Raw genomic sequence first — 20,604 nt, forward strand, 5'->3', positions numbered from 1 at the left:
TCCCCTCTGAAGCCCTCAGTTTGTTTCTCAGACTCCATAGTCTCTCATGCTTCAACAGTACCATTTCTGAGCATACATCCAAAAGAACAAAAAGCTGGGTCTTGAAGAGATATTTGCACACCCATGTTCATAAGCACTATTTACAACTGCCAAGAGGTGGAAACAAGTCAAATGTCCATTGATGGATGAAAGGATAAACAAAATGTGGTATATACATACAATGGGATATTATTCAGCCTTTGAGCAAGGAAATCCTGTCAAATACTACAACATGAATGAATCTTGAGGACATTATGTTAAGCGAAATAAGCGACTTACAAAAAGACAAATACTATATGATTCCACTTATGTGAGGTATTAAAAATAGTCAAATTCATAGCAAAGTCATTCTTTGCGAATAACCTCTCTTCACCCCTCCTGCCCATGTTTTCACCCGTGTTAACTTCCGTGCATCCTTTAAGACCCAATTGGTATTTCCTCCTCTTGAAGCTTTCTCCGCCTGCCTTCAAAAAGAGTTGATCCCTTGCCTCTTCACTTGTAATGTACATTATATTTAAGACGATTGTCACCTTTATCATCCTATATGCATTTACACATTTGTACCTAATGTGGATTGCATTCTTCTCGGGGCAGGCCGGCAGGGGCATGTCTGACACGTCTGTGCGTGGTAAGATGAGATGGCACCTTATGATCCCTTCCCGCATTTGTGCCCGCTTCCCTCTGCATTCCTATCAGAGGGAGACTTGCACTAAAGCAAACAAACAAATAATCTCTTAGTGAGCAAGTGAGCACATGGGAACCACTGTATGAGACTCTCTCCTTGGGTAGTAAAGATGCAAACCCTGCAGCTAGTGTTTTTTTCTTATATTAGGGGCTGGTCCCCAGAAGGGGCAGAAGAACCTGAATATTTCTCAGAACAACAATGTGGAGAGTAGCGGAGTGGTCCTAAAGAGTAAGGCTAAAACTATGCTAATAAGGCAGGGGATAAGGGTGTATCATCTCAGAGAAAAGTGCTTGTCACTGAGGGATGCATAGTTCATATAATTCTTAGTGATCATGGCTTTACCTGGAATGGAATGACGCATATTTACCTTTACTCATCAACCCGGGACCCAGTCTGCCTCCAGAGCCTGGAAGGACGGAGCAAACATGAATAGCAGCAGCCATCAGGCTGAAGCCTGAGCGAAAGCACACGGTTACACTGGTAGGAATCTAGCCGAGAGCAGGTTTGTTTTGAAGGAATAGGGTGTGGTTACCAGGCTGAGAGAATTGGAGAGGTGCCTGCATGAGTGGGAGTCAGAGAAGGTAGGAAAGCCTGAAGTGAAGTCCAGGAGGAATTGATCACCCTCCTTGTGAAAGCTAAGTGTGGAATTCTTCACCTCCCACCCTTTGAGATGCACGGGGTAGCTGAATCGGCTCGCACTGTACCTTTATTCCTCCTACAACCGCCTTTTGAGAGTTTCCTGATTCTTAAGAGCACCTATATGAGAAATAGAGCAGGGTGGTTGAGGGTAAACTCTGGAGCTGAACTGCCTTTGTTACCTACCAGCTGTGAAACCTTGGGTAAGTGACTTGCACTTTCCGTGGCTCAGTTTGTTCATCCGTTAAATGGTAATAATTATGGTATTGGCTTCAGCGGTATAAACTTCTTTGGTTATCAGCAGTGTGAGACCCACAGCCTGGGAGATACCAGGGGACCCCAGGCCCAAAGTACATTATTTAGATGAAAGTTCCGTTGGTATCCCATTAGGAAGTGATAGAAGATAGCAATTTGTACTTAACAAAAGGAGGGCCTGCTACATTTGGGTTATTGTGAGTCTCCCCAGTGCTGGCACATGGCAAGTGCTCAATAAGTTTGTAGGTCAAATGAATGGTGGGTGGCAGGACACAAATAGCCCGTACAGATCAAAGGAAGCAAGTACTAAGTCCTGCCTACTTCCCCACTGACCCTGACACTCTGTCTCAGGCTTCAGGCTAATATTCCACCAGCACTTGTAAATGCTGGGTCTGCAACTCCTTTAACTGTCACTCATTCATTTCCTGACTTTAGGCAAGTCCTTTCTCCTTTCTGGGCCCAGGTTACTTCATATGCATAATGAAGCAGTTAGGCTGGTTCAGGTATAGCAGGTAGGTTTTACCGCACGGCAGATCTCAGTGTTTGGACGGTAGCTGGGTAGAACACTGCATAGAGAGATTTTGAATCTGAATTGAAGTTGAGCATGATGATTTAGCAATGACATGGGTATGAGATAAGTGAATGGCAGTCTGTGTGTCATGTATATTTTTTTTACTCTTGAAGTAGATAATATACTCTACGCCCATTTGCTTTCCGAGTATTCCTAAAGAATTACCCAGACTGCATGAGCACATCAATTATGGTGCCGCTCTTCTCCTAATTAAAAAAGTAGTTATGCTTTTGCACATGCAAGTTACCAGTAAAAAGACTTACTCTACCAGAAACTTCTCCACTCAAGTGTAAGTAGATGAAATCAGGTCAAAGAGGACCCTTCCACAAGGGAAGGAGGCAAAAAAGCCCAGACTGTAGCCAGCATGCTTAGCCACTTACAACCCGGGTGATTCTGAGACAATCGCACAACCTGTCTAAACCTTAGCTGCTTCCTCTTCACAATGGGGTAAGAGTATTTATCATCACAGGACGGTAGTTAGGATTTAGACAATTATAAAATATATAGCACCTAGCATAGTCAAGTATGTATGTATGCAAGACCCTCAATATCAGTTCCCCGTCTCATCTTCAAAGGGAATACAGTGAGTTCTGGACTATGAATGCCTTAGGGATAGAGATTGTGTCCTATTTGTCTCTTTATACCTAATTCTTGACACAAAATAAATGTTTAAGAAATATTTACTGGCTTGAATTGAATCAAATTCAATAGAAATGAAACTAGATTGGTCTTTTAGATTCCTCTCGGTACCAAGCACAGAACCTGGCATGTAAGCTGTGCTCGTAAACACTGGCCGAATACAGAATGTGGTGGCCTGATTCCAGGATTAGACACATTAATGGAAAAGTGTGTAATTTTCAGAGGGGCTCTGGAGGAAAGGCCACATAGCCCCCTGCTGCTGGTACTGTCTCATCAGAAAAGCTGCCACTTGCGGCTACTTCCTGCTCCATACTCTGCTTCTCACAGGGAAGGAAGTGGCCCAGATACATCTATTATGCTCTTTCTGCATTTACAAGGAGAGAAAGATTCTAATTTTCTGCTGTGGATCCAGGGGACACTCAGAAATCATGTCCTCTCTTGTCTGGGCCCAGACTATGTTGTCCTTGCCCAATGGTATGAAAACCACTGCTCTCCTTCCCCATCGTGTCCCCTTCCCTCCTGTCCCAGTGACACTGAACAGACCACAACAATTTCAAATATGTGGGCCATTATCTCATTGTTCTAAATGACATATTTTGCCACTGGACCTATAACTGTTCTCCTGTCCTGAAGAATTTTGTGGCCTTAATGAGTACATCAATTATTGTTCATGGAATAGACCATGTCTCCTTAAAGGTTATTTGAAGGTTGATTGCTATCTCAGTGCTTATATCCATCCAGCAAATCTGTCTCAGCCTTATGAATGTATTTGACCTTTTTACAGGTACAGGGGAAAAATAACAGAACAAAAGTTAATTTAGACCTCTATAATACAACATTTTTTTTCTGAAAGAAATAAAAGGGCATTGAAATCGATACCTGCACAATAACACGCTGATGAATGTTGGGACCCAATTTTCTCATTTTGCTAACTCGAGATTGGGAATTCTGAATAGTTTTCAATCCTGCATTCTTTGGGCACTGTGAAGTCTGCTGTATTGTGTCCACACAATGCTGCTGCACACTCATTATGGGAGTACCAGTGGTCCTGAAAAGGTCAGTTAGTTAGAAATGTCAGCATTCAATGGAGCCGCACAGACCTGTGTGCGCACAGATCCAATTAGAGTGGCCAGGCACCACCACTGTAACCCGGAATCCTAATGAGCAAGCGGAGGAAAGGGGGAGGTGTCTTTTTTTCCCTTTCTTTCTTCTTATTCAAAAGAAATGGAGATTGCTTTTCAACCACCCTACATGGGGTTGTTTAAACTTTACCAACACCACTTAGGCTCCAGGTAGGCTGGGAGGGAACCCCAGCTTCTGCAAAGGCTGAACCCGCCCAGCACAGCCAGATGTGGAAGGAACGCAACGAAGCGGGCGGGAGTGTACTTCAGACTTTGGGCTGGTGGAAGGGAAGTCTTCACAAGACTTACTCAGGTTGAAAGCTAACTAAGAGGAAAATGGCCTTTTTATTAAGTTCATTTCTAAATCATTTCTAGGCCCCTACTATGTGGCAGGTCTTGTGATTGAAAACTGGCCTTTACTGGGGCACCTGGGTGGCTCAGTTGGTTATGCATCTGACTTTTGGTTTCAGCTCAGGTCATGATCTCAGGGTCATGGGACGGAGCCCCTCGTCAGGCTCTGTGCTCAGTGCAGAGTCTGCGTAGGATTCTTTCTCTCCCTCTCCCTCTGCCCCTTTCCCCGCTCACATGCTCTCTCTCTCCCTCTAAAATAAATAAATATATAACATCTTTAAAAAAAAACTGGCCTTAAAATTTTTGGCGAACCTAAACCACTTGTACAAACTTGTTGGCTGATGTTTCCCGAATTCACCTATACCTGCGCTTCTCTATTTCTAATCCATCACAAACTGACATTTTGGAAACATCCACTGACTGTGAACATGGTTGCTGCAGCAATGTCAAATTGCTATTAAAGTTTCTAAATACTTCTCGCCATTTCTATATTTATCTCATTGTGGACAAACAGTTTACATCCTACCACCCATCTGTGGACAATGCTTTGAGTAGAACTGCTCTGGCTACCCCTCGTTTGTTTGCCCAGGTTTACCTGCCATTCCTCACCTTCACTGACCCCCACTATTCCACGCTGACAATCACACCATACCCTCTTTTCTGGTTCAATCATTGCATAATTCTTTAAAACAGTTTTTGATATTTACCTTTTGGCACCACAGCCCCCTCCTATAGTTAGAACACTCTTCCAGTGGCCCCTGGTCTAGAGTTCAGTGGACTAACTAGCTAAAACATCAAATAGAACCTTGGGTAACTTTGTTACAAGTGATTCAGGGACCATACTTTCAGAACAAACGAAGGATTTTACAGAGAACCCTACTGTTGGATTTTTAAGCTCAACAGGCAGTGATGACCTGCTTGATTCCAGGACCCAGACACACCAGCTTCCCATCCCTTCCACTGAGGCCACTAAGCCCCTCTTGCCATCTGCCAGATCCCAGGTTCATTCTGGATTCATGGTCAGGTAAGGGCAGGGGCAGTGGATATGACATGTTGGATTAATAAATTAGCTTGTTACCCATGGCAGGTGGGTTTCATGTCTGTTTTTGTTCAGATCTTTCTGCCTAGTTTCCCATATCCAGACCTTTGTTTCAGGCCCTGTGACTGTTTCTTATCCTAACACTTCTTCTCTCATTCAGTTTTCTTTTACTATCTCTGCAAACTCTGGATGAACTAGCACTGTGATTAGGAAGGTAGCTGAGAAGTCAGAAGTCCATTGGATGTTGAGTCAGAAAACCTGGGTTCAAACTCTGACTTTTAAAACTACAAGCTTTTGTGAATTTAGGCAAATTCTATCATTTCTCTAAGATAAAGATGCCTACTTCTTAGGGTTGTTTTGTTGTTTAAACAAAGTGTTGGATGCAAAATCACTTGATACTGTAACATGCTATATCAAAGCCAGTTGTGGTGGTGGTCATCATGGTGGCCACTGTTATTGCCTCCAGGGAAGAGAAGATGGTTAGGTGGTCCCTCCTCTGAAACTTCAGGGAGGAAGGAAAGAAGTATCCAGACGTTTGCAGTAGAAAAGCAGAGAGAGAATCAGGGCAGAGGAGTTGGTGGGAACAATAGGAACATATGTTTGAGACAGTCACTGTTGGTTAACTCTAGGGAACAAGATGTGGCCAGAGGCCAGAGCATGGGAGGGAGTTGTCACCAGACCCAGGTCTCTAAGATAGTACAGTAAAGTGATATGAAATGCTTCCCAATGCACCACCTAAGGCTGGATCTGAGCTCTCTTCACTAACTAATTTAATGACACTTAATATGGAAAAAGCAAGTTTTGCTTCCCCTAAAAACAGCTAAAACCCACCAATTCTCCTTTCACCGCTCTGATTAAACACTCTTCTTCAACAAACCAGTCTTCTGTATAATCTTTACCAGAAAAAAAAAAAAAAGCCTTCTGAAGGACATTTGGCCATCCATCCAAGAATGGAACTCAGCTGGGCTGATCCCCCTTATTTTTTCAGTTTCTAAAGAGAAGTTTATCAGGTTTACATGACAATGAGTCAGCCGTCATCTGGAGGGGAGGAAATAGCACTCCAAGTGCCAAATGCAGATCCCACTGGCATTTCAGAGGATGACCTAGTAGGCTGAAGCTGGGTTAGTGGGAAAAAATAACAGTTATCTGTGGTGACCAGCCTCAAAGAAGGACTTCCCATAATAACACGAGCTTTTCCATGGTTCTGATACATGCTAGCTACTTTATCTCATCTGATATTCACAACAACCCTATAGGGTCATTATTATTAGTCCCATTTTAGGAATTGGAGACCTGAAGCTCTAAGAGATTGAATTTTGTCCAAAATCATATAAAGAGTAAATGGTAGAGGTAAGATTTGAACCCTGGTCTAGCAAATCTCAAAATTTCTGCTGCCTGCTACCTAGAATTTCTTTCTTTTTCTTTTCTGCTCTCTCTCTCTCTTTTTGGTCATAGAGACTCGTTATTTTTTTGTCTCAATAGTTCTGAGTAGGCACTGGTAATGGCAGGTCAGTAAATCTTGCTAAGAGCAAACTCCCACATTCCTTAAGCCTTATCCTCATCAGTCTCATTGATGATGATTTAGACCAGAGCATGAAAGATGTGTACAACCCTCTATGATCTGCCATTGTGTCCTTTGTTTCTGGGAATTTTAAGCACATGTACTTGGATCACACCTTGCCTCAACTCCGTAGCAGCCCAATACCCATTTACCAGAGTGCAAAGGGCTGTTATAAACTGGGAACTGGATATTGGGGCACACAACTTTCTTTTCCTGAATGAGAGATCTTACTTGCCTTAATCCATTGAGCCAAAAATATCTCTCACTTTCACGACAAATGCAAGGGTTCTCATAGTTTAGGCCTATATTAGGATAGAAAGACACAGATGGACAAATGAGGCTATTGACTTATGGAAGAAATAGCAGCTAGAGAACTCTCAATATTTTTCTCAGAACCCTCTACCAGTCTTAAAAAGCCAGGCTAATACTCACATATCTTGGGAATAAGGGGAGAATCTTTGAAGGAATCATAAAAGATAAATGGGTCTGAAAGGAACAAAGGACATAACACTGGTAATCTTCATCATCATCATCATCATTAGCATTTTGGTTGCCAGCTTCCATGATGGCCCCTGAATGATGCTCACTTCCTGGCATTCATGTCCTTGTATAGTTGTCTCTCACAGCAAATAGGCTAACTTGTGTAACTAACAGGATATTACAGAATGACAGGATATGACTTCCTAGCCTGTATAAGAGACATCGCAACTTCTCCCTTGTTCTCTCTTGGATTAGTCACTCTGAAGGAAGTCAGCTGCCATATTGTGAGGAGTCTTATTAGGCAGCCCTATAAAGAAGTCTGTGCGGCAAGGAACTGAGGCCTCCCATCAAATGGCAGCAGCAACTTGCCATTCTTGAAAGATGATCCTCCAGTCTTCAGATAACCACAGCCTTGGCTGACATCTTAACTGAAACTTCATGAGAGACCCTGAGTCAAAACAATCCAGCAAAGCTGCTTGTGGATTCCTGAACCACACAAATTGTAGGATAATAAACATTTATTGTCATTTGAAAGTGCTAAGGTTTGGGCAATTTGTCACAAACAGCTCAATCACAATAACAGCTATGTATTTAAAATCTACCGTGGCCTATATACTTTATTATGCTAGCTACTTTATATAGATCACATCTAATCTTTTACAAAATTCTAGTAAGTATTGTTATCATCCTGCTCTTTTAGAGATGGTAGAATGGAAGTAAGGCACAAAAAAGCTAATAGAGTTTCCTAAGGTCAAATCAAGTGGAAGAGGTAGGATTTGAGCACATAATGTACGTGTGTAATACAAAATCCCTTGCTCTTTCAGACGTACCCTGCTGTTCTGCACATGTACAACAAATAAATAGGAAAACAAATGAAGAAAAAGTGCACAGAGCGTATGCCTGCTTTTGTGTTAATTTCTGTCAGATTAAAATACTTCTTACTATGAACAACTATATGCCAATAAATTGGATAACCTACAAGAAATTGATAAATTCCTAGAAACACACAATCTACTGGGAATAAGTTGCAAAGAAACAAAAAATCTGAACAGACCAATGATGACTAAGAAGATTGAAGCAGTAATCCAAAACCTCCCAATGAAGAGGAGCCAAGACCAGAAAGTTTCACTGGTGAATTCTACAAACATTTAAAGAAGAATAAATGCCAATCCCCTCAAACTCTTACCAAAAAATGAGGAAAGGGAACATTCCCAAATTCATTTTATGAGGCCAACATTAACCTGATACCAAAGCCAGAGAAGGAGACTACAAGAAAAGAGAACTACAGGCCAATATCTCTAACGAATGTAAATGTAAAAATTCTCAACAAAATACTAGCAAATGGAATTCAACAGCACATTAAAAGAACCATCCACCATGATCAAATGGGATTTATCTCTGGGATGCAAGGATGGTTCAACATACTCAGATCAGAAACATAATACACCTCATTAATAGAAAGAAGGATAAAACCATATGATCCTCTCAACGGATGCAGAAAAAAAATTTAACAAAATTCGACATCCTCACATGACAAAAACTCTAAAAAATACTGGGTATAAAAAGAATATACCTCAGGGCACCTGGGTGGCTCAGTCACTTAAGCATTCGGCTCAGGTCATGATCTCAGGGTTATGAGATCAAGCCCCACATCAGGCAGTGCACTCAGCAGGGAGTCTGATTCTCTCCTTCTCCCTCTCTCTCTCTGCTCCCCTCCCTTTCTCTCTCAAATAAACAAACAAATAAATAAATCTTTTAAAAAGTGTATACCTCAACATAATAAAGCCGTATATGACAAACCCCCATCTAACGTCATATTCAACAGTGAAAGGTTGGTAGCTTTCTCTCTGATATCAGGAGCAAGACAAGGACGTCCACCCTTACCACACATATTCACTATAGTATTGGAAGTCCTAGTCAGAGCAGTTGGTAACAGAAAACACGTGAAGGGGATCTGAGTTGGAAAGGAAGAAATAAAACTGTTTCTGTTTGAAGATAACACGATCTTATATAGAGAAAACCCTAAGGGCTCCACCATACCGCTGTTAGAACTAAAAAACAAATTCAGTAGAGTCACAGGATACAAAATCGACACACACAAATCCGTTGCATTTCTATACACCAACAACTAACTATCTTAAAGAGAAATAAAACAATCCTATTCACAATAGCATCAAAGCCAGTAAAATGCTTAGAATAAATTTACCTAAGGTGAAAATCTGTACACTGTAATGTTTAAGACAATGATGAAAGAAATTGTAAAAGGGGTGTCCGGGTGGCTTGGTTGGTTAAGTGTCTGCCTTCAGCTCAGATCATGATCCCAGGGTTCTGGGACTGAGCCCCTTGTTGGGCTCCCTGCCCAGCAGGCAGTCTGCTTCTCCCTCTACCCCCCGACTTGTTCTCTCTCCTCTCTCTTTCTCTCTTATAAATAAATAAAATATTTTAAAAAGAAATTGTAAAAGACACAAATAAATGGAAAGACCCTATGTTCTTGTATTGAGAAAATTAATATTATTAAAATGTCTATACTATTCACCGGGTAATGGGTCCTGTCCCAGCACAGAGATTCTAGCCATAGAGACTCAGGTGGGCCTTGCTCTTTCAATAGAAGGTTTGCTGCAGAACAGATCAATGCTTTCTCTGCTCTCAGACCTCACAATTCATACACTTGGTTTAATGTAGCCACAGGGATAATCATTGCAAAAATTCACGTGATCTTGGGCCATTAGTTAATGCCAGGGCCCAATTTATCACCCAATTTCATGGATGATGCTTATAACTCAACTCTCAGCCAATCAGCACAGTGGATTTCCCTGGACACAGGTACTTGTTCAGAGTCAGCTCATAATGACATAATCACAAAATGAGAAGCAATAGAGATTCTGCTGGGACTTCTGGGTGAGAGTCTCTTGATTTTTCCAATTAGACTAGAATTGGGGAGAATATAAATTTTGCAGCTTCTACAGCCATCTCGAGACCACACATGGCCTGGGAAAGCAGTCAACAAGTGGAGTTAAGAGAAGGACGAAAACAGACTGGGTCCTATGAGCCCTACATCAATATGCACAAGGTTACCTTATTTCTGGATTATCTAGATTATCTATTCACATGAACCAATGAATTGCCTATTTTTCACCTAAACTAATTTAGGTTGTGATTAAGGACTCCTAATGACACAGTTCCTGTGCCTTAATTTTACCGTGCATGCCTTGAATTACAGTTTGTCTAGGCCTAGGGCCTGCATTCAGTCTGATGGCCAAGGTCTTACCAGCTCCTTCCTGTTCTGACCTACCTCATACTGATCAGCTATGGTCCTTTGGGTGCCCCACCTCCAATTCCCCTCCCCAGAGCTCAGCTCACCCACTAGGATGTTCCAAAATGGGATCCTTGATCCCTTCCCATCAACCTTCTCACCTGAGTCCTGGGGTATGGCATCTGTAATAGGTTTCCCAGGACAAAGAACCTAGGAACATACCACTCAGTTTGTCTCGCAGGGACCATGAGAATAAACAAAACATGTTTCTCCTTGCCTTTATATGTTTCTAAAATTATTTTACTTAATTTAATAAATCTTCTGAGTGGCACCCAATGCTGTTGTTTTTCCTTGTTGACATGAGAGATGGAGGTTGGGGAATGGAGTTGGGAGTGTAAATTGATACAAACTTTCTGGAAACTGAGCTGGTAACAAGGCACAATAATTCCTTAAACATTAGTGCTCTCTGGGCCATAAATTCTACTTCTAAAATATCCAGATATAAAACTTATATAAAAGAAGTAAAAAGCTTTTTCACAAATAGTTTTATGGTAGAGTTATTTATAAGAGAAAACATCTGGAAATAACATGAATGCACAACAATAGGATGCAGATTTTTGTAAATCAGACTGTATATAAAAGATGGAAAATACTAGAACTTTTAAAAATAAGTATGCCTTTAAAATGCTCATGGATGTAGTAATTCAATCCCTAGTAATATATCTTAAGACAATAACCTAAAATGTAGAGAAAAATATATACACAAAGGTTTATAAATTATTCATAACATTGAGAAACTAGAGTTTAAGTTAAATATACAACATTATTGGCATGGGGAAATATTTTTCTTGTAATATTAAGTGCAAAATCAGGATAAAATTTTATATTCTACATGATCTAAACTATGTAAAACAAAATTATACATGCATAGAAAAAAAGGCAAAGAAGTAAATGTGTTAAAATATTAAATAGTGATTGCCTCTGGGAGATAACTGATATTTTCATCTTTATAACTTCTCTGTGTCTTTCAAAATTTGCACTATGGGCATGTGCAATTTTTTAATAGAGAAAGTTATTATAAAAAGATGGTAAGTATGTAAACTACATAGCAACATGAAGATTGTTTATGAAATAATGTTAAGTGAAAAAAGATGTATATAAAAACTTACTGTGATTGCAATTATGTAAATATGTTTCTGCATATAGACAAGAACTGAAAGGGAAAATGTATAAATAGAATTAGGTTTTGTATTGTGCTAAGGCTGTAAGACTAGGAGTAATTTATTTTTCTTCTTAAAAAAATCTCTTTAAAGTTGTTTTAATGACGTGTATGCATTTTTTTGAACCAACCGCTCTATGCATTTCCACTGTGTTGCTAACCTTCTGGCAGTGAGCCAGGAGTCATCTGGCTTGGCTTCACTCCTGGTCCTGGCCACTTTGGACTGGTTCCACAGGCCTTCTGTTGGCTCTAAAAATGGCCAGAGGCACTTAACAGGGGCTAGTTTGGCCTCTCTTGTTCCTTTATTTTCCAGAGAGGCTGAGTTTACATCATGTGGGACTTTAACTGGAGACCAAGTTCAAAGTTGTCTTGTAATGGTCAGCATCTCCAGTCTATCGCCATTCAGCATAGGTACTGCTTTAACAAGGTTAAGAGGTGATAAAAAACAACCCCCCCCATAACCCCCAAAACCCAAACCAACCTTAGGATGTTTCGAATCAGAAACAGATCTAGCAGTGATTTCTTTCTGGAGGTTCCTATGTTATCTTAGGAAATCAATTGTCTCTTCAGGACATAGCCTAGTTAGTGGGAAAGCCCCAGTGACTGTGACATCACTAACAAGCAAGACTTTCCTTATCCCCAGAGAAGTGGGTCAACCTGAATCCTGTCTGGGAAAGAAGACTCCATGGGCCAATATCACAAGTGAAGTAATATTTATATGTAGCAGTAGCAGAAAAGGCAAAGGATTCAGAGTCAGACAGATCTGGATTTGAATCCTGACTCCATCACTTGTTAACTGTGTTCAAGTGGGCAAGTCACGTAATTGTGCAGCACCTTCATTTTTCATCTGTGAAAGAGAAATGGTGATACCTGTCTGATGGGACAGTTGGGAAAATTATGTAAAAAATATATGCAAAGCACTTAACACAGCTCTGGCACTGAGTGCCACTATTTAGATACTTCCTAAATGCTGCCTTTTTAGTCTATACCATCAAAGAGCTATGACAATTTGAGAAGAGCACCAGGATAATCCAACAGGGGAAAGTCTTTTCAACAACTGTTGCTGGGAAAACTGAACACATTCAAAAGAGGTAAGCTGGACTCCTACCTCACATCATATAAAAAAATTAACTCTCAAGAGTACATCTTTGTGACCTTGGGTTAGGTAATGTTTTCCAAGATATCACAAAAATAGAAGTAACAAAAAGAAAAAAAAATGGGTAAATTGAACTTCATCACAGTTAAAAACTTTTTTTTTGCTCAAAAGAACATCAGGTAGGTGAAAAGACAACCCATGGAATAGGAAAAAATATTTGTGAATCATATATCTGATAAAAGACCTTGTATTCAGAATATATATTTTAAAACTCTTAAAATTCAATAATAACAAAACTAATATAACTTAATTAAAATGAGTGAGGAAAAATAATTTGCCTAAACATTTCTCCAAAGAAGATATTTAAATGGCCAAAAAGGACATGAAAATATGCTCAACGTCACTCGTCATTAGGGACATGGAAATCAAAACTACAATGAGATGCCACTTCACACCCACTACGATGACTAGAATCAAGAGACAGATAATAACAAGTGTCAGAGAGGATGTGCAGAAATTGGATGTGCCCTACATTGCTGATAAGAATGGAAAATGGTACAGCTATTTTGGAAAACAGTTTGGCAGTTCCTCAAAATGTATATCCTAACATTTACCATATGACCCAACAATTCTATTCCTAAGGATTATACCCAAGAGAACTAAAAACATATGTCTACACAAAGACTTATACACAAATGCTTATAGCAGCATTATTCATAATAGACAAAAATGGAAACAAATGAAATATCCATCAAGAGATGAATAAATTGTGGTATATCCATACAATGAAATATTATTCAGCAATAAAAAAGAATGAAGTACTGATGCATGCTACAATATGGATGAACTTGAAAATATTACACTAAGTGGAAAAATCCAGTCAAGAAAGGCAGTATATTGTACAATTCTATTTATATGAAATGTCCAGAATAGGCAAATCCAGAAAGACAGAAAGTAGATTAGTGGTTTCCAGAGCATGGGGGAAGGCAGAAATAGGGAGTGATCGTTAACAGAGTTTCTTTTTGGGGTGGTGATCATGTTCTCAAATTAGTGATGATGGTTACACAACTCTGTGAATATACTGAAAACCACTAAATGATGCATTTAAAAGATGGATTTGATGGCATGTGAATTATATCTCCATAAAAACATTTTTTTTTAAAAAAAAGGTATGACCAGCACTTTTAACTTGATGATGGGAACATGAAAATCTTAGTAGAAGTATGATTAAGAAATCATTGCCAATTATTCTAGTTCTCCTCACTGCAGTCCCCTTCCCTGTGGGAAGAGTCTACATCTCCACCCTGCTGAATTTAGGAGTTGTCATATGACTTGCTTTGAACAAGGAAATAGAGGCAGAAGTGACTCCTTCCAAATCTTTTAAAGAACATGTACATGGCTCACCATCTCTCCCTTTTCCCTCTGCTATGGAGACCCAGATGGCAGGTGCTGCAATCTCACATATTCCCCTGGCACTTCTTTATGCAACTCTATCCTGAGAGCTTTCTTTGGCCACTGGAATCTGCTATGTCCGTACTCTGAGCAGATTGGAAGTGCCAGGGAATTAACACACCCATTCTCATTCTCACTCCTTTGTCCTTTGGAGGAATACCTCTGAGGCTTATTTTCCACACTGACTTCCAGGGTTCCCCAGTTTGATTACGTTCCAGTTGCCTTTAGTGGTAGTTTGCTTGATAATGAAACTTTCTTGGCTTTCTTTTTTTCCTGCATTGCTTCTTTGCTTTTCTTTCCAAGGTCTCTGGGATTATCTCCCAAATAAATGTCTTGCACTGAAATCTTTGTCTCAAGGTCTTCTTCTTAGGGAACCCAAACTACAACACTCAGCTATGTTCCAAACAGAGAATGCTTGGTCTGGGTGCTAGAGTAAAGGTCATGTAAAGCAGAGTTGACTCTAATCCATTAGGGACATGTTCCAAAAGTGAGAAATAAGCCTTTGTTTTTTAAGCTTCTGCAATTTTGATGTCCATTTTTACTTCAGTGTAATGTAGCTTGTCATGACTAGTGAACTATGTATACCTTTCCACAGTAATTCTCATTCTAGGTATTTTTCCTAAACAGGTAATTAGAAATGTATACAAAGGTCTATATACAAGAATATTTACTTTGGTGTTATTTATAATTAAATAATTGGGTACAATTTAATATACAACAGCAGAGTTACAACAGAATGCTTTTCAACTATATGAAATTTACTCTTAGAGAATACTTAATAACATTCAGAAATGTTCATACTACATTCAAATAAAACAGTTTATATAGTATTATCTGAATTTTTTAAAAATTACATATATATTTGTATATACATGTGCAAAAATAACAATCTCTCTTCTCAGTCAGTCTGGTAGTTAGGGGTTTTACTTGGATAGAAGAAAAATATTTCTTCATACTGTCTTCCTTTTACTGAAGAGGTTATAGAATAAACTTTCTAAAAAGTAAAGAAGAAACTATAGATGGATTTTGGGTCAACTGGCTAAATAAGTTCATGCTTCAATAAGCCTGTTCATTCCCATCAAATAGTAATATTGGATACCATATGAACAAAGAAATGAAAATATATATTTGGGCTCTGTTGTGAGAGGGATATCCCCACAAAGCTGAAATGTACAGAAATGTAAAAGGTAAGTTGTCCCAAGGCTACTTGCTTGCTGATATCTGAACACATAAGCAGGAAGTAGCAGCTGAAGTTTGCCTCCTATGAGAAAACAGAGACTAAAAGTACTCTGGAACATGAGGATCAGAAACAAGATCTGCTTAGAGCCCTAGGGTGGGGCTCTCATGTCCTGAAAGGATACTAGGGGGGAAATAAAGGGTTGCTGCCCCTTTCTGACAGCCCCTGTGTACTATAGGCCTAGAGAGGTGAGGGATATAGACACAGAAAACAGAAGCCATGCCAAGCTATTCTGCTGACATTTGTCACTAGATCTAGTATATCCCCATTATTTACCAGGTCCAATACTGAAGATGTGGGTCGAGTTAACAACAAAAACCACCACACAGGGAGATGCAAGCACAGCGGGGATTTGGGGGTGGGGGGTCGGGGATGAGGAAAGAGAAAACCGGAAAACTTCCTTCTCAAAGTGATCTTACAAATTAAAATTTCAAAATGCATGAAGAAATTAAATGCTAAAAATGATACTAAACAAAATTAACAATTATAACTTGAACTCTCTCCAGATGAAACTTATTTTATAGAACAGTCAGAGGTTTTAAAATAAGCATATTGAGGATGTACAGAGAAACAAATGAAGGCATTAAAACAGAATAAGAAATTATGAAACAGAATAGGCAGAAATAAAACAAGAACAGGTGGATATGAACAAAATTAGAAATCTTGGAAATTAAAAATATATAGTCATTGAAATATTGAAAAAGACAGGGAAAAAAGTCTAGACTAGACATGGTTGAAAAGTGAATTTATAAATGCAAGTTACTTGTAGGGACCTCAGAATCAGTGCAGTAAGACAAGATTATAAAAAATTATGAAATATCAGTTAACAGCCATGGAGGGCCACTTGAGAGAATCCAACAGTCATCTAATAGAAATTCTTGAAGAAGAGAGTCTGACGAATGAGGGAAAAGCAATATTCAGAGTATATTCAGAGTACCAAGCAGGGTAAATAGAAATAAATTCACACCTACATACATTAAAGTGAAAAAAACGGAATGTTAAGATTAAAAAACATCTTGGAACCTATCAAAAAGAAGATAAGTTGTCAAAAACAAATAATGGAAGACTTCTCATCAGCAACTATGTATGTCAGAAAGCAATCTTTAAAAATCTTCAAAGTACAAAGGAAAGTCTTCCTCAAACTAAAATTTATACCTAGCCAAACTATTATTCCAGAGGAAGTCAAAATAAGGACATATATAGATTAAGAGGATTTCCCATGGACTCTCACTATAGCTATTAAAGGATTTACTTTAATAAGGTAACACAGGAAATCTTGGAATATAATAAACAGGAGAACACAAAACATCATAAGCTATGTAGGAAAAGTAAATTAGCTCAATGCTATTACTAATTCATTGTTTTTCTTTTTTGCAAAAGTTTAACTTTTAAGTTCCACTTAAAAGTCTAAATAATAATAACAAGGTGGTAAGGGGGCAGTGTTCAATAGGTGGTTAAAACATGTTTACATATGAAAAACCCATTGTCTCAGCACCATACAACAACTAGTTTATCTTTTTTTTTTAACAGTTTATTTTTTTGAGTAATCTCTACCCCCAATGTTGGGCTTGAACTCATGACCCTGACCCGACATCAAGAATCACATACTCTATTAACTGAGCCAGCCAGGTGCCTCAACTAGTCCATCTTTTATTCCACTTATTATGAAGGCTAGTTTTGTCAAAGGCTGTAGATTTTGTAAGAAAATGTATCATCAAATGTACATCCAAAGAGTAACCAGTTTAGGATAGAAATAAAATCAATAGCATCCAAATCTATAGATGGAGAGGGGGGAAGGCAGGTAATATATAAAACATAATACCAAAAAAGGCAGGAGAAGAGAAAAGAAAAAGGAAATGAATGATAGCACAAATATGGTGGTAGGTATTTATGCAAATATACCAGTAATTATAATAAATATAAATAGATTAAATTCACCTGTCACAATATGTGGATTATTAGATATTATTAAAAAAAAAACAGGTGACAGTGTTTCCAAAGGTTATCACAAAAGGAAAAGGGAGAAGGCTATCTCCCTAGTAATTATAAAGATAATATTAAAATTAAGATTTATTATAAATAAGACAGTATGGAGTTAATGCAGAATAAGTGTGGTAGACCAATGGAATAATACAGAGAGCTCAGAAACAGATTCTATACATAGGAAAATTGCTATATGACAGATATATAATTGCCAATAAGTGGGAGAAAGGATGTACTAGTTGTTGTATGGTGCTGAGACAATGGGCTATCCATATGTAAACAAAACATTAAATCCCTAAGTCATATTATGCACAAAGTTCAGTACTAAATGAGATAAAGACCAAAGTATGACACAAAACTTGACAATTCTTAGAAATAAGTACAGAAGACTATGATAACCGGGTAGGGAAAGATTTCTTAAACAAGTCACAAAAGCAAAGCTCATAAAGCAAGAGATTAATTAATTTAAACCCATTAAAGTTTTTAAAATCTTCCACGTAAAAGTACAGTATTAATTTAAAAAACCACCCACACAAGCCACAGTCTGGGAGAAGATATTTGCAATGCATATAAGTGACAAAGTATTGATATTCAGAATAATAAAGAACTATAAACTAAAAAAAGAAATGACAACCCGATGGAAAACGGAAAAAGGATATGAAAAGTCAATTCAACAAAGAAGAAACCAAAGTGGTCAATAAACATATGAAAAGACACTCAACCCTATCAGTAATCAGGGAAACAAATATAAAAACAAAGGGATATCATTTCATATTTATCAGGATGACAGGTAAAATTTTGTAAGTCTGGGGGCGCCTGGGTGGCACAGCGGTTAAGCGTCTGCCTTTGGCTCAGGGCGTGATCCCACGTTATGGGTTTGAGCCCCACATCAGGCTCCTCTGCTATGAGCCTGCTTCTTCCTCTCCCACTCCCCCTGCTTGTGTTCCCTCTCTCGCTAGCTGTCTCTATCTCTGTCAAATAAATAAATAAAATCTTTAAAAAAAAAAATTTTGTAAGTCTGACAATTCCAAGTATTGAGGATTCAAGGAAGTGGAAACCCTNGGAAACAAATATAAAAACAAAGGGATATCATTTCATATTTATCAGGATGACAGGTAAAATTTTGTAAGTCTGACAATTCCAAGCATTGAGAATTCAAGGAAGTGGAAACCCGTATACTTTGCTGCTGGAAGGATATTTGTTCAACTACCTTAGAAAATAATTGGCCATTACATAGTAAATTTGAAGATGCATATAGTCAATGATTCCTCTCCTAACTATATGCCCTTATACACAAGGAGACAGGCACAAAAATGCTCTTAGTAGCATTGCTTGCAATTGTAAGAAATTATTTAAAAAACCTGGGAATAGCCTAAATTATGATCAATAAAGTGGATAAATAAATTGTGATGTAATCATATGTGAAATACTATATAGCAGTTAAAATGAATAAACCAGAGGTACATGAATCTACCTGAATCAATCTCTACAATATAATAATGATTAGGGGGAAAGTCACAGAATGCCATTTACAGTGTGACATCATTTAGAGGAATTTGTAAAAAAATACCAGTTACACCTATTTTATTTGTGTGTGTGTGTATGGAAAAAACAGAATTTATTATAGTGGTTACTTATACGGTAAAGGAAGAAAGTTGCCAACAGATAAGAGTATAGAAGAGTCTCAACTAGATTTATCAATTTTTTTAAATAGGGGACTCTCTGGCGTAGACAGTACAAATGGTAATATACGGCACATGATAATACATGGCACAAGCGGATATTTGTCTGACACACTGGAGTGAGGTTACCACCTTGGGGGCTCCAGCTGTCCAGGTCCTACCTGTGTCCCTGAGAGGTAAGTGGATTAATATCTCACAAGTGCATATCTTACAATATCACACAAAGGCCACCTATCTGCAGTACACCAGTACACCACAGCACACCTTTTGGGAACTTTGACCCAGGAGGTATTTTTTCACATCTAAAAGTAGGCAAAATTATAAACCATTCCAAACTCTGGCAGCGCTTAGCATTTTGCAGTTCCACAGCTCTTCAGAAGGAATACACTTAGAGTCACCATTACTCTGCTTGAATTTATGCAGCAGCAATTAGGAACAGAAAGAGCTAGTACAAAAGAACTCCAGTAAACAGGGTCTGAAGACATATCGAGAACTCCCTCCAATTTATACATCAGCATCATATCAGGGTGTGACCAGATGAGACTGGAATGTGGAAGCAGGCAATCTAGGTCAGCATATGTGGAGTAGGAGAGTACACAATTACAAAGGACGGAAACCAAACGGGACAGGACAAAGATAATCCTCACCAACACCTTAGTGGGGAGGGATTGGTAGGTCACAGGAGTGGGTCAATCTTGTTATGTTAGCCCATGATTTGGAATTTCTACATATGTTAATCATATATATATTAAACACAGCTCATCTACAGAACAGATGAAGCATTTTTCAAACCACTTCATTTCTGTTCTTCTAAAGTCCCAAGTTCCAAAAGCTCTATCAGGTGGAAATACAGTAAGGTCACCTGAACTCGGTAGATCCAACTTACATTTGTAGTCACTGTCTTATACCTCAGTGACGGAGACCAGATGAACTAGTGTTTGTGCTAAGACAGTGACTGCACAGGGCAATTTCTCAATCTCTTTGTAAGTGAGCCATCTGGCACGCAGATACAGCACGGCAAGCTTGGTAAAAGGCAGAAATAACATGGTACGGCCGTACTGGACGCAAACATGTTGAAATGACCTCCATGTTTATCAGTAATTAGCCACTCTTAGAGCCCCCAACCCTGCCATGTGACCATTCTGCCACACTTGCCCCTCCCCCAGGATCCTATCTCCCCACAGTCCAGTAACCAAAGTGTTAATGCCTAGCACAGCAGGGGGTCACCAGGGCTGTTAAATATTTTGAACAGATGAAGATGACCCACAACACCCATTCTTGAATGCTCACTAACCCTGCCGGCAT

The 20,604-nt window shown here is 39.0% G+C and overlaps 1 protein-coding gene across 1 annotated transcript in view; it reads right to left on the reverse strand.

The window, feature by feature from the left end:
• Positions 1 to 20,604, reverse strand: part of AGBL4 (ATP/GTP binding protein like 4) — a 1,364,734-nt gene that overhangs the window by 298,745 nt on the left and 1,045,385 nt on the right. The gene's annotated exons all lie outside the window — the stretch shown is intronic.

This window comes from Ailuropoda melanoleuca, chromosome 2, assembly GCF_002007445.2.
Source record: "Ailuropoda melanoleuca isolate Jingjing chromosome 2, ASM200744v2, whole genome shotgun sequence".
Taxonomy (NCBI): Eukaryota; Metazoa; Chordata; class Mammalia; order Carnivora; family Ursidae; genus Ailuropoda; species Ailuropoda melanoleuca.